This window comes from Lissotriton helveticus, chromosome 1_1 (genome assembly GCF_964261635.1).
Source record: "Lissotriton helveticus chromosome 1_1, aLisHel1.1, whole genome shotgun sequence".
Taxonomy (NCBI): Eukaryota; Metazoa; Chordata; class Amphibia; order Caudata; family Salamandridae; genus Lissotriton; species Lissotriton helveticus.
Genome location: NC_136057.1, coordinates 559,220,758 through 559,234,031, shown reverse-complemented (window position 1 = coordinate 559,234,031; position 13,274 = coordinate 559,220,758). Strand labels below are relative to the sequence as shown.

Genomic DNA, 13,274 nt, shown 5'->3' with positions numbered 1-13,274 from the left:
GCCTGGTTCACAGATCCCTCTCGCCATAAGCCCACCGATCTTATGATCCATCATTCCCCCCTATCTTCCTAACAGAGCTTTGCGCTCGAAAAACAAAGGTCTTGCAGTTGTCCCTAGGATAAACAAAGCTCGGAGTGAAGGTCGCCAGTTTACATATATCGCCGCTAAACGCTGGAAACAGCTGCCAACCAACCTTCGCTTGGAAACCAACTATATGTTTTTCCGGAAACTTCTAAAAACATTCTTGTTTCAATTACCCTACCTACAGCTCGGTGAGTACTTTAAGTCTCTAGCACTGGGAGACGTCCTGGTAGCCATGCGCTCTAGAAAAGCTCTTTTGTTTCACTTAATTTCATAAGAAGATTGCCCTCCTCGTATCAGAGTAAGTAATACAATTTTACCTCTGAATTGTTTTCTGGGCAGTGGTTTGTTGTGATTGCTTAATGTCTGCTTTTACTGCTATTGGACACTTACTGCTATTCGTGAAACAGGCTTTGACGAATACTTGCCAGATAAGTGACAATGTCTTTTTGTCCTTGTAGGATTCGATGCAAATAAACAAGACTCATGAAAGTGATCTAACGGCTGACTTCACGCTAAGAAAGAGTTTAAAGGGCCAGTGAGGACGGACTATGTTGGGAGGGAATGTCCCTGACTGGAGGCCATAGGACCGTTTCCTGATTGGACATTTTCTTTTACTGTTTTCCCAAGGGTTCATGGGAAACGTAGTTGTTCTTTGTTAATATTGGCTGCTGTTGAATAAAGTGAAAAGAAAAGGCATAATCCTCGCCTCCGATTCCTTAATAGAATTGAAACTTTCCGTTACGTTCGCTAGGAAATTTTTCATTCCTGGTGTCTTATTTATGATCATATGTTAATGCTTTAACTTGCATGCCAAGAGGAAGTGCTTTACAAAGGGTAAAAATCTGCAACAAAAAAGTTGCAAATATATGTTGTAATAGTAACAAACCATAATTCTGTGGTGTCTGTAGAGACACTGCCGCAATTTTTATTTTTATTTAGAGTTTTTATAAAGCATGAACATGACCCAAGATTAACAGAGTGCTGTACGAAGAACAGCCATGTAACAGGGTACACTTTAACAACTGGTGATTGGGGATAGATCCCATAAATCAAATCTAAAAAGAAAAGTTTCCTAAACGGGAAATGGGTCCGACACGCAAAGTTACGTTGGGGCGATTGTCTAGTTACCAAAACGGCTGTCCCATCTGTTTGAATGGACTAGCCAGTGAGTCGCAGTTCTGTCAGTGATGTTTTTGCTTAGAAGGAGTGCATGCAAAGCTCGTCATGTAGATTGTAGGCAACACCTAGGAGTCTTTTGAACCAGGTGTCTTGTCCTGATGGGAGTGATGAAGCTAGGTCATCATCGGAAAGTGATAACTTTGATGAGATCAATGAGGGAAGAGTTTGTTTATCAAGATCTTTTATACTTTATGTAATTGTCTAGGGTTTCATGCAAACCTCGGGTAGCAGGGAGTTCCTGGTTCTGCTCGCTTTGCCAGAGAAAGTGCGCGTGTAAGTCCTATTTCTGAATCTCTGTGGTTTTAGTAGAAGGGATCTGAACGTAGGGACCATCTTCCTCCTGAAATGGTGAGAATGTGCGGTATGTATTTAGTGTTACCCATGTATAGGGCTTGGTGAGATAGACTGTCTTGAGTACACTACTTACTTCAACAGGAGCCACTGTAAAGAGGAGAGACAGGGTGTGATGTGATCAAAATGTTTTGGTCCATTTATCAAAAATACTGAGCCATTTAGGTTCACCTTTAGAGGATAGAGGTGTGGTTTAGGTATTCTTGTTAGTATAGCACTCCCATAGTCTAGATTAGAAACAACCATGGCCAGCACTGTAGTTTCAAAGGCTGGTGGCAGAATGAACGAACCGACCTTCTTGAGACGGCGGAGCAGGAAGAGGGTGCTACGAGTGGATGCCTTGATGTGGGCTTGCATGTTTAGGTGTTTGTGTGGAGTGATCACAAGAGATCTTGTTGATTTGATGAGGGCAGGTTTACAAATCAGAGCATCCAATTGGTTAAGCCATTCTTGTTCAGGTGTAGAGATATGGGGACAGAGGGAGGAGGAAATCCGTTTTCAGGAAGTTCAATTTTAGGTGATACTGTGTGGGACAGGTTTAAGTACTAGCTAGGGCGTTGTTGAGGAGGAAACATTTTGTTGAGTGGCACCCACAAACATGCAGTGTTTGATATTAGAATGCCAATGTTCTTGGTCAGTGTACAGGTTAGAAAGTGTGGGAGAGATGGTGGAGCCTTGAGGGATTTCAAGGCTGACTGGGGTTGTGCCCCATAAGAAGCAGCCAGCCTAACACGATTAGTTGAAAGTGGTTCTCTAAATGGGAGAACTGCAGATATTAATCTTGGATATAAAGTTGGACAGAAATGTTAGAGGTTATGATCAGAAATACAAAAACATGAAAAAACATTGATAATACATGTATAGAAGAAATAGAATAAATCGTTTTGAAATTAGATAGAAGGATCAAAGAAAGAGAGCAGGAGGCAGAGAATGGAAGCAGAGGGAGAGGAGGCCGAAGAGGAGGATATGGGTGCAGGGAACAAAGAGAAGTAATGGGGTAAAGAGAAATAAGGAGGACAAGGGGACAGAATAACAAGCAAGAACAAGTATTTACAATGTAATGGTCTCGGCATTATTAAAGGTAGAGCTATTGCCATTGCTCATGACATTTTTGTTTTTAAATCATAAATAAATGGCATTGTCATTTATAATGCCAATAGCTTAAATCGCTCGCAAATGCGAGACCTATTGCATTTGCACCCACACACAAAGTAGCAGAGTGAGTAGTTGATAGTCAGTAGGAGAGAGTGATTAGTAAAGAGAGTATTAGAAAGCGAGTAGTAAAAAGTGAAAGTGCGTATTAAAGAGTGAAAGAGTGAGTAGTAAAGTATTGGCATTGCTCATGACATTTTTATTTATGTTTTTGTTTTTAAAACAAATAAATGGCATTGTCATTTACAATGCCAATAGCTTAATCGCTCGCAAATGCGAGACCTATTGTATTTGCACCCACACAAAGCCACACCTACAAAGCCACCCACACACACAGAGCCACCCCCACAGAGCCACCCACACACAGCCACCTACCAAAAAAGCTACACACACAGAGCCACCCACAGAGCCACCTACCAAAAAAGCTACACAGAGCGACAGAGCCCAAGACACACAGCCACACACACAGCCCCACACACACACACAGAGCCCCACACACACACACAGAGCCCCACACACACACACAGAGCCCCACACACACACACAGAGCCCCACACACACACACAGAGCCCCACACACACACACAGAGCCCCACACACAGAGCCCCACACACACACACAGAGCCCCACACACAGAGCCCCACACACACACACAGAGCCCCACACACAGAGCCCCACACACACAGAGCCCCACACACAGAGCCCCACACACACACAGAGCCCCACACACAGAGCCCCACACACACACACACAGAGCCCCACACACACACACAGAGCCCCACACACACACACAGAGCCCCACACACACACACACAGAGCCCCCCACACACACACAGAGCCCCACACACACACACAGAGCCCCCCACACACACACAGAGCCCCACACACACACACAGAGCCCCACACACACACACAGAGCCCCACACACACACACAGAGCCCCACACACACACACAGAGCCCCACACACACACACAGAGCCCCACACACACACACAGAGCCCCACACACACACACAGAGCCCCACACACACACACAGAGCCCCACACACACACACAGAGCCCCACACACACACAGAGCCGCGCACACACACACAGAGCCGCGCACACACACACAGAGCCGCACACACACACACAGAGCCGCACACACACACACAGAGCCGCACACACACACACAGAGCCGCACACACACACACACAGAGCCGCACACACACACACACAGAGCCGCGCACACACACAGAGCCGCACACACACACAGAGCCGCACACACACACAGAGCCGCACACACACACACACACACAGAGCCGCACACACACACACACACACAGAGCCGCACACACACACACACACACAGAGAGCCGCACACACACACACACACACAGAGAGCCGCACACACACACAGAGAGCCGCACACACACACAGAGAGCCGCACACACACACAGAGAGCCGCACACACACACAGAGAGCCACACACACACACAGAGCCACACACAGAGCCACACACACACACAGAGCCACACACAGAGCCACACACACACACAGAGCCACACACACACACAGAGCCACACACACACACAGAGCCACACACACACACAGAGCCACACACACACACACACAGAGCCACACACACACACACACAGAGCCACACACACACACACACAGCCGCACACACACACACACAGCCGCACACACACACACACAGAGCCGCACACACACACACACAGAGCCGCACACACACACACACACAGAGCCGCACACACACACACAGAGCCGCACACACACACACAGAGCCGCACACACACACACACAGAGCCGCACACACACACACAGAGCCGCACACGCACACACACAGAGCCGCACACACACAGAGCCGCACACACACAGAGCCGCACACACACAGAGCCGCACACACACAGAGCCGCACACACACAGAGCCGCACACACACAGAGCCGCACACACACAGAGCCGCACACACACAGAGCCGCACACACACAGAGCCGCACACACACAGAGCCGCACACACACAGAGCCGCACACACACAGAGCCGCACACACACAGAGCCGCACACACACAGAGCCACACACACAGAGCCACACACACACAGAGCCACACACACACACAGAGCCACACACACACAGAGCCACACACACACAGAGCCACACACACACAGAGCCACACACACACAGAGCCACACACACACAGAGCCACACACACACAGAGCCACACACACACAGAGCCACACACACACAGAGCCGCACACACAGAGCCGCACACACACACACAGAGCCGCACACACAGAGCCGCACACACAGAGCCGCACACACAGAGCCGCACACACAGAGCCGCACACACAGAGCCGCACACACAGAGCCGCACACACAGAGCCGCACACACAGAGCCGCACACACAGAGCCGCACACACAGAGCCGCACACACAGAGCCGCACACACAGAGCCGCACACACAGAGCCGCACACACAGAGCCGCACACACAGAGCCGCACACACAGAGCCGCACACACAGAGCCGCACACACAGAGCCGCACACACAGAGCCGCACACACAGAGCCGCACACACAGAGCCGCACACACACACACAGAGCCACACAGCCGCACACACACACACGCACAGAGCCACACACACACACAGAGCCACACACACACACAGAGCCACACACACACAGAGCCACACAGCCACACACACACACACACACAGAGCCACACACACACACAGAGCCGCACACACACACACAGAGCCGCACACACACACACAGCCGCACACACACACAGCCACACACACACACAGCCACACACACACACAGCCACACACACACACAGCCACACACACACACAGCCACACACACACACAGCCACACACACACACACAGCCACACACACACACACAGCCACACACACACACACAGCCACACACACACAGAGCCACACACACACAGAGCCACACACACACACACACACAGAGCCACACACACACACACACAGAGCCACACACACACACACACAGAGCCACACACACACACACACAGAGCCACACACACACACACACAGAGCCACACACACACACACACACACACACAGAGCCACACACACACACACAGAGCCACACACACACACACACACAGAGCCACACACACACACACACACAGAGCCACACACACACACACACACAGAGCCACACACACACACACACACAGAGCCACACACACACACACAGAGCCACACACACACACACAGAGCCACACACACACACACAGAGCCACACACACACACACAGAGCCACACACACACACACAGAGCCACACACACACACACAGAGCCACACACACACACACAGAGCCACACACACACACACAGAGCCACACACACACACACAGAGCCACACACACACACACAGAGCCACACACACACACACAGAGCCACACACACACACAGAGCCACACACACACACAGAGCCACACACACACACAGAGCCGCACACACACACAGAGCCGCACACACACACACAGCCACACACACAGCCCCACACACACACAGCCACACACACACACAGCCACACACACACAGCCACACACACACAGCCACACACACACAGCCACACACACACAGAGCCACACACACACAGAGCCACACACACAGAGCCACACACACACAGAGCCACACACACACAGAGCCACACACACACACAGAGCCACACACACACAGAGCCACACACACACACACAGAGCCACACACACACAGAGCCACACACACACACACAGAGCCACACACACACACAGAGCCGCACACACACACAGAGCCGCACACACACACACAGCCACACACACAGCCCCACACACACACAGCCACACACACACACAGCCACACACACACAGCCACACACACACAGCCACACACACACAGCCACACACACACAGAGCCACACACACACAGAGCCACACACACAGAGCCACACACACACAGAGCCACACACACACAGAGCCACACACACACACAGAGCCACACACACACAGAGCCACACACACACACACAGAGCCACACACACACAGAGCCACACAGCCACACACACACACACACAGAGCCACACACACACACACACAGAGCCACACACACACACACACACAGAGCCACACACACACACACAGAGCCACACACACACACACAGAGCCACACACACACACACAGAGCCACACACACACACACAGCCACACAGAGCCACACACAGCCACACAGAGCCACACACAGCCACACAGAGCCACACACAGCCACACAGAGCCACACACACACAGAGCCACACACACACAGAGCCACACACACACAGAGCCACACACACACAGAGCCACACACACACAGAGCCACACACACACAGAGCCACACACACACAGAGCCACACACACACAGAGCCACACACACACAGAGCCACACACACACAGAGCCACACACACAGAGCCACACACACAGAGCCACACACACAGAGCCACACACACAGAGCCACACACACAGAGCCACACACACAGAGCCACACACACAGAGCCACACACACAGAGCCACACACACAGAGCCACACACAGAGCCGCACACACAGAGCCGCACACAGAGCCGCACACAGAGCCGCACACACAGAGCCGCACACACAGAGCCGCACGCGCACACAGAGCCGCACGCGCACACAGAGCAGCACACACACACGCACTGATCCCCCCCCCCACACACACACACATACACAGAGAGCCCCCCCCCCCACACACACACACACACACACACAGAGAGCCCCCCCCACACACACACACAAACACACACACACAGAGCCCCCCCACAACCAGGGGTCAGGAGAGCAAGCACAACCAGGGGGGCCAGAAAGCAAGCACAACCAGGGGGCAGGAGAGCAAGCACAACCAGGGGGCAGGAGAGCAAGCACAACCAGGGGGCAGGAGAGCAAGCACAACCAGGGGGCAGGAGAGCAAGCACAACCAGGGGGCGGGAGAGCAAGCACAACCAGGGGGCAGGAGAGCAAGCACAACCAGGGGCAGGAGAGCAAGCACAACCAGGGGGCAGGAGAAAGCAAGCACAGTGAGGGGGGGCGGAAAGCAAGCACAACCAGGGGGGGGCAGGAAAGCAAGCACAACCAGGGGGGGGCAGGAAAGCAAGCACAACCAGGGGGGGGCAGGAAAGCAAGCACAACGGGGGCAGGAAAGCAAGCACAACGATGGGGGGGCAGGAAAGCAAGCACAACGAGGAGGGGCACGAAAGCAATCACGAGGGGGGCAAGAAAGCAAGCACAACGAGAGGGGGTGGACCGGAAAGCAAGCACAGCGAGGGGGGGTGGGCCGGAAAGCAAACACAACGAGGGGGGGGGGGCGGAAAGCAAGCACAACGAGCAAGCGGACGTCCCTCCAGCCCTGGTGATGGAAGGGTTTCTGCTGGCGAAATGACTGTTTAAATGACTGTTTAATAGTGTGGTGACAGTTTAGACTTGTATACCCCCCACCCCCCGATTATCAACCCAACCCTTGGCCGGTATGTAAGCTGTGGTTTCACTACCCCCTAACCCTCTCTTCCATTATAACGTAACACCACATTCTGTATTTACTCCAGGGCAAGCCTCTGTGTCCGGTGCCAGTGGCACCGTGTGCTTGTGTTCATCTGCCTGGACGGGCAGCAGAGGGGAGGCGCAGAGGCGGAGTAACACCAGTCGCATCTTTAACAGGTCCATGTCCCGTACACACCGAGGCCGGATCTTCCTCCTGTTACTACTGCTTCTTTCTCCAGGGTAGCTTCTGCAGATCCCTGGGGCTCCTGCAACTCACGGAGGATTCTGTTGCCCGCTGGGCGGCTGCGGCTCCCCCCAGCGACCTTGCCCGACAGCTCTCAGTGGCCACTTCCGGTTGGTTTCTGGTAGCAGTGGGCCCGAGAGGCACTTCTTCCTGTCTGCTTCTCCTTCCTGGCTGCCAGCCAGCGCCTCTCTTCTTACGGCGTGTATAGGAGAGCTCCCTGGTTACCGAGGTTGCTAGAGACTAGTGATTCCGGCTTCCCTTTCATAAACCGACCTTACAGGCTCACCCTTTCTATAATAAACGTGTAACACTCTTGCCATTTTCAGAACCCTAGAAATCATATTTCGCCTAAACCAAGACATCACCCATCAGGCCTATAGGCAGAGACGTTTTAAGACCTGGGCAAAGTGGGCTCAGGCCCAGGGGTCCCTTGATAGAGCCAGATCTGTTCTGCAGAGAATCTTGCTCTGATGACCTTGAATACTTTTTAAACAGATGGTTTTAAATACTGTTTTCCTTCAATTTATTTTTCATGTGGGTGATGTGTGTGAGTCTACTACAGACATTGTGCAGAGAAATCTTGTGTTTGTATCATGCAACAGCCATAAAACATTATTTTAGATCAAAACAGACCTAATTTATGAGACATGGGAGAGGTCACAGAGATTTGCACTAATGTTAGTGAGCTGCTGCTGTGTCACAATATTGAAAACACACCACTATGCCTGAATATTAGATATAAACACATTTAGAGCTTGGACGAGTGTTTCTGTGCAGTCAGTGACCTGGGCAAAGAGGGCATGAAAAAAGATGAAACTGGACCCTAAATTCAAAGCAGGTCCGAACAGAGGCCACCAAAATACGACGGTTTTGCCCATGGCCCCCAAAATCCTTAAGATTTCCCTGCCTGCAGAAAGCATCCTTATCAAGTGTCAACAGAACCTGGAGTTGGGGAGCGGGCAGGAAGGGGCAGCGGGGTTCTCTTCTGACGCGGGGCGCATTCTTGTCCCCGTGCTGGGCGTCAGCCAGTAAAGCCATGCGACAGATGGTCCCAGACTCCGGTACCGCTCTGCCCCTCTCCCTGCACCTGCCGCCACCTCCCACACCGTCTGATACTCAATGGTGCGGCTAAATGGGGCGCATTTGACTTTTAAATTTCAGTCAGAGTACATGGGGATTTTCATGGCTTAACAGCAGCTTTCTGACTCTCCAGAGGGCGACGAGCCCCACAGAGCGGGTCTGTTCCCAAATGGTGATGTCCTGGAATGGGGGTGGGTCCTGGGGTGATTATGGAAGCTGGTGATTCAGCTATGCCCGGGCTGGCCCTGGGAACCTCATTCTTGCACATAAATATCTCGGAGCACATCAGAGCTACAGATGGCTGTTAATGAGAGACGGGGCCGGGGCAGAAGGCAGCCGGCACTCAAGGGGGCTGCTATGTGTTACTAGACCCCCAGACACGCGTAACAGTAAGTCACATGCAGGAAACCGTCGCCCCGGACCAGACGGACCCAACACAGAAGCATCTCTGGAGTGAGCGCCGCGAGACATCCGAGAAGAAGAGAGTGAGGGAGTGACAGGGGAACCTCACAAATACCCCCGACGTTGGAGTCCCCCCTCTGGGGACTCTGAGATTATGCAGCCAAATGCGGGGAGAGCAACGGGGGAGCAGCCCGCTGCCAATCGGGGCCGCTCTACCCTTGGACGGGAGACCCACGAGACGCCCGCACTCACCGTTGGCTGGGAGGCGGCATTCTCGCTGGGCTCCTCTGCTCCGCTGTGACTCCCAGGCTGCGAGGCTCTCCCTTCCTCAGGCTGGTGGCGGCAGAATCTCCGGTCTCCCTTTCCACACGGAAGACCGGTAAAGCAGGAGAATGGCTTTCCCCAGGCAGGGGGAAGCAGAACAAAAATGACGCCAAGCCCCGCCCACCTTCACCACTTCCGGGTCGCGGCAGGTAGCAGCCCGGCAACGTTCCAACAGGCAGCTCAGTGCTGCGGGGGTGATTTTAACGGGGGCAGAATGAGGGGTGGGCACCCTCAAAGTATAAAATAAATGTAGAAACGGTGTGGTCACCCGTGAAGGCGCATAAATAGCGGGCTGTCGCAAAGCTCTGAAATTTTCGGAATCGGGGGTGTGTTTTTTGGTAAGTGACGGATGACGTCACAGTTAGAAAGAACCTAAAAAACACGCCCCCGAATCCGAAAAAGACGGGGCTTAAAGGGAGTGACGGACCTCTCCTCCAATGGCTGGCCAGCATTTACGAGGCCAGCCAATGGAGAAGAGGGGCGGGTTCCAAGCCCCCTCAAAGAAACATTAACTCTCGGGCTCCGCCCACTGCTACACAGTGCGACAGTCCTCGACCTAAAAAAGGGGAGGGAAGGAGGGCCAAGCAAATACATGCTGTGAAAGGAGCGTTATCAAAAGTAGCAACAATGAAACTGTAATAGCAACCAAAATTCCAGTGCCAAGAGGGTGTAGGAATCTTAGAGAAGTATGCATTGGTATTCAGGCATATTGGAGCTTTACATATTGCAAGGCATTACTGCTAAGAAATGAATGTTTTACAGAAAGTTAACAAGACTGAACCTGGTATGTCAATATATGCTTTCATGATAGTTTTTGTAGACTGATTGACAATTCTACTGAGAACTGAGCCTGTAAAACCATTGTGAGAAAGTGGTTTATATTTGTTGGGGGGGGGGGGTTAGGGAGAGAGGGTGGCAGTCTACCACAAGTCGTAATGTCACTATTCTGGTTTGGTTCAGTAACATTTCAGTAATTTAAACCTGTGCTCAACTCTTGGTAATATGGCACAGAGCAGGCAGGCTTAAGTTAAGAAAATGTGTAACAAAACTGTTAAAAAGTCAAAAACACAACACACTAAAAATCCCACTCCTATGTATAAAAATAGAGAGTATTTAAATGAACAGAATTACACCAAAACAACACAAATCCAATAAAGGGAAATTGGAGATATGGATTTTTAAATGTTTACATAAAGATAGCACCAAAAAGCAGAAAGTGTCATCCGATGACAAGCAGTCACACTAGACAGGACTAAGGTATGTTTTAAGGTCTACCCCGATGGAGAGTGGGTCTGCTGCAAAGACCATGTTGATCTTGGCCAAAGAGTTACTTTCAGACTTCAGCAAGCTAGATCTGAAGTGGGGCTCGGTGACGGCGAGTTGCAGAAGCACGAGGTCCCAGTGTGGTCCCTGGCAAAGGCACAAAAGCACAGAGTGAACGAAATCCATGCCCAGAAGGCCTCCGCGTGAATCGGATGCTGTTCGGCAAAAGTCCCCGTGAAGTCCTGTACGTTTGGACTTAAAAACTTTTCTGGATGTCAAATTTCACTCAGCGGGGCAAATCAGCAAGCTGAGGATGACCAACGTCTGCAGCTCCAGCTTTGACAGCAACCATGATCTCAATCAGTTCTCCAGGTAGAAAGTTGGTAAAAAAAGTCCCAGCTTGTTTGCATTTTGGTTACAGGATCTCAGAAACAGCACTGGGGAGTCAAATCTACCTCCAACAAAAGCCATCTGTAAGATGATGGAAACTGCCAAACCCGCCAAAAAGTGGTGGAGAAAACACACTAAAAATCATAAGGCCATAAGAGCAGGGAAGGAAGTACTCCTACACTTAACCCACGAAAAGACAGTGGTCAGAAGTCACAAATGGCGAACATGGCGGCACAGGGGTACTACAGCACCAGGGACCTCTACCTCTAAACGGGAATATGTTAAATTTCCTGCTTAAGAAGATAGTGTTGATGGACACTGTGGAAGATTCTGATTTATTCACATATTGCAATAGATTCCATTCATATGTGTGAGTAAAACCTACCAATTTTAATCAATATAGTTTGAAGAAAATAAATGTTGAAAAGTTTACTGTTTGGTTTAAATTATTACAAAGCATCTCCGGTGGAGAAAGTTCCTGGCTCCCGCTCTCCCTCCAATACATCACTGCAGAAGATTGGGATCAATGGTTATGCAATCTCTGTGCAACATGGGACATGGATAACAAATTTCCCATTTCTCGTCTTGACCATCAGTATCTCTCAAACCTCTAAAGCAGGGCCTTAAGCATAATGCAATTCCGCCCCCGTTTTTTTAAAAACAAAGATATGCTAAACTTGCTACAATCTCCTCTGCATAATGTGCAAATTTCAAAGACAAAAACTGTTTTAGCACAAACAAGTCGAAAGTTAAAATCATTGCTTTACAGAAAGTGTATATTTGTATCTGTCTGAACGTTTTTTTTTAAAGGATTTTTGTGGGAAAGTGAGTCTTTTTGTATGGTCACCTCCTATTACTCCATTTTCTGCTCACTGTTACTTCTGGTTCTGATCCTTGGAACATGGTAACATTGCCTTAATTCTAACTGGCCCACTTAACTTTCAAATAAGGCCATACATACACTTATGATTCAGAAAAGGGGGTGGTGATGAACAGAGTGTCTGAATTAAGCAGACCACTCTTACCCAGTCCAAAGATCAGGGCTTGATCCATCACCGTTATTTAGCTCACTGCCCCATCCCAGCTCAGAACCTGGCTATATGCAAATTAGTCTGGCCCTGGCCCAGTGCATCATGGGAACAGGGCAGACCAAACTACCAAGCCAATTCTTCACCAGAAAGGAGACAAGCTTCCGGGGACCGGTTTCTGCCATTTCAGGCGTCGTCGGCCCGGCTTGCTTGAATCCTGATGGAGCAGTGAGCAAG

General features: G+C 50.8%; 1 protein-coding gene across 12 annotated transcripts in view; it reads right to left on the bottom strand.

Annotated features, from left to right (window-relative positions):
• PLEKHA5 (pleckstrin homology domain containing A5) overlaps positions 1-13,274 on the bottom strand; it is a 1,381,245-nt gene that overhangs the window by 1,353,373 nt on the left and 14,598 nt on the right. The window lies entirely within an intron of this gene.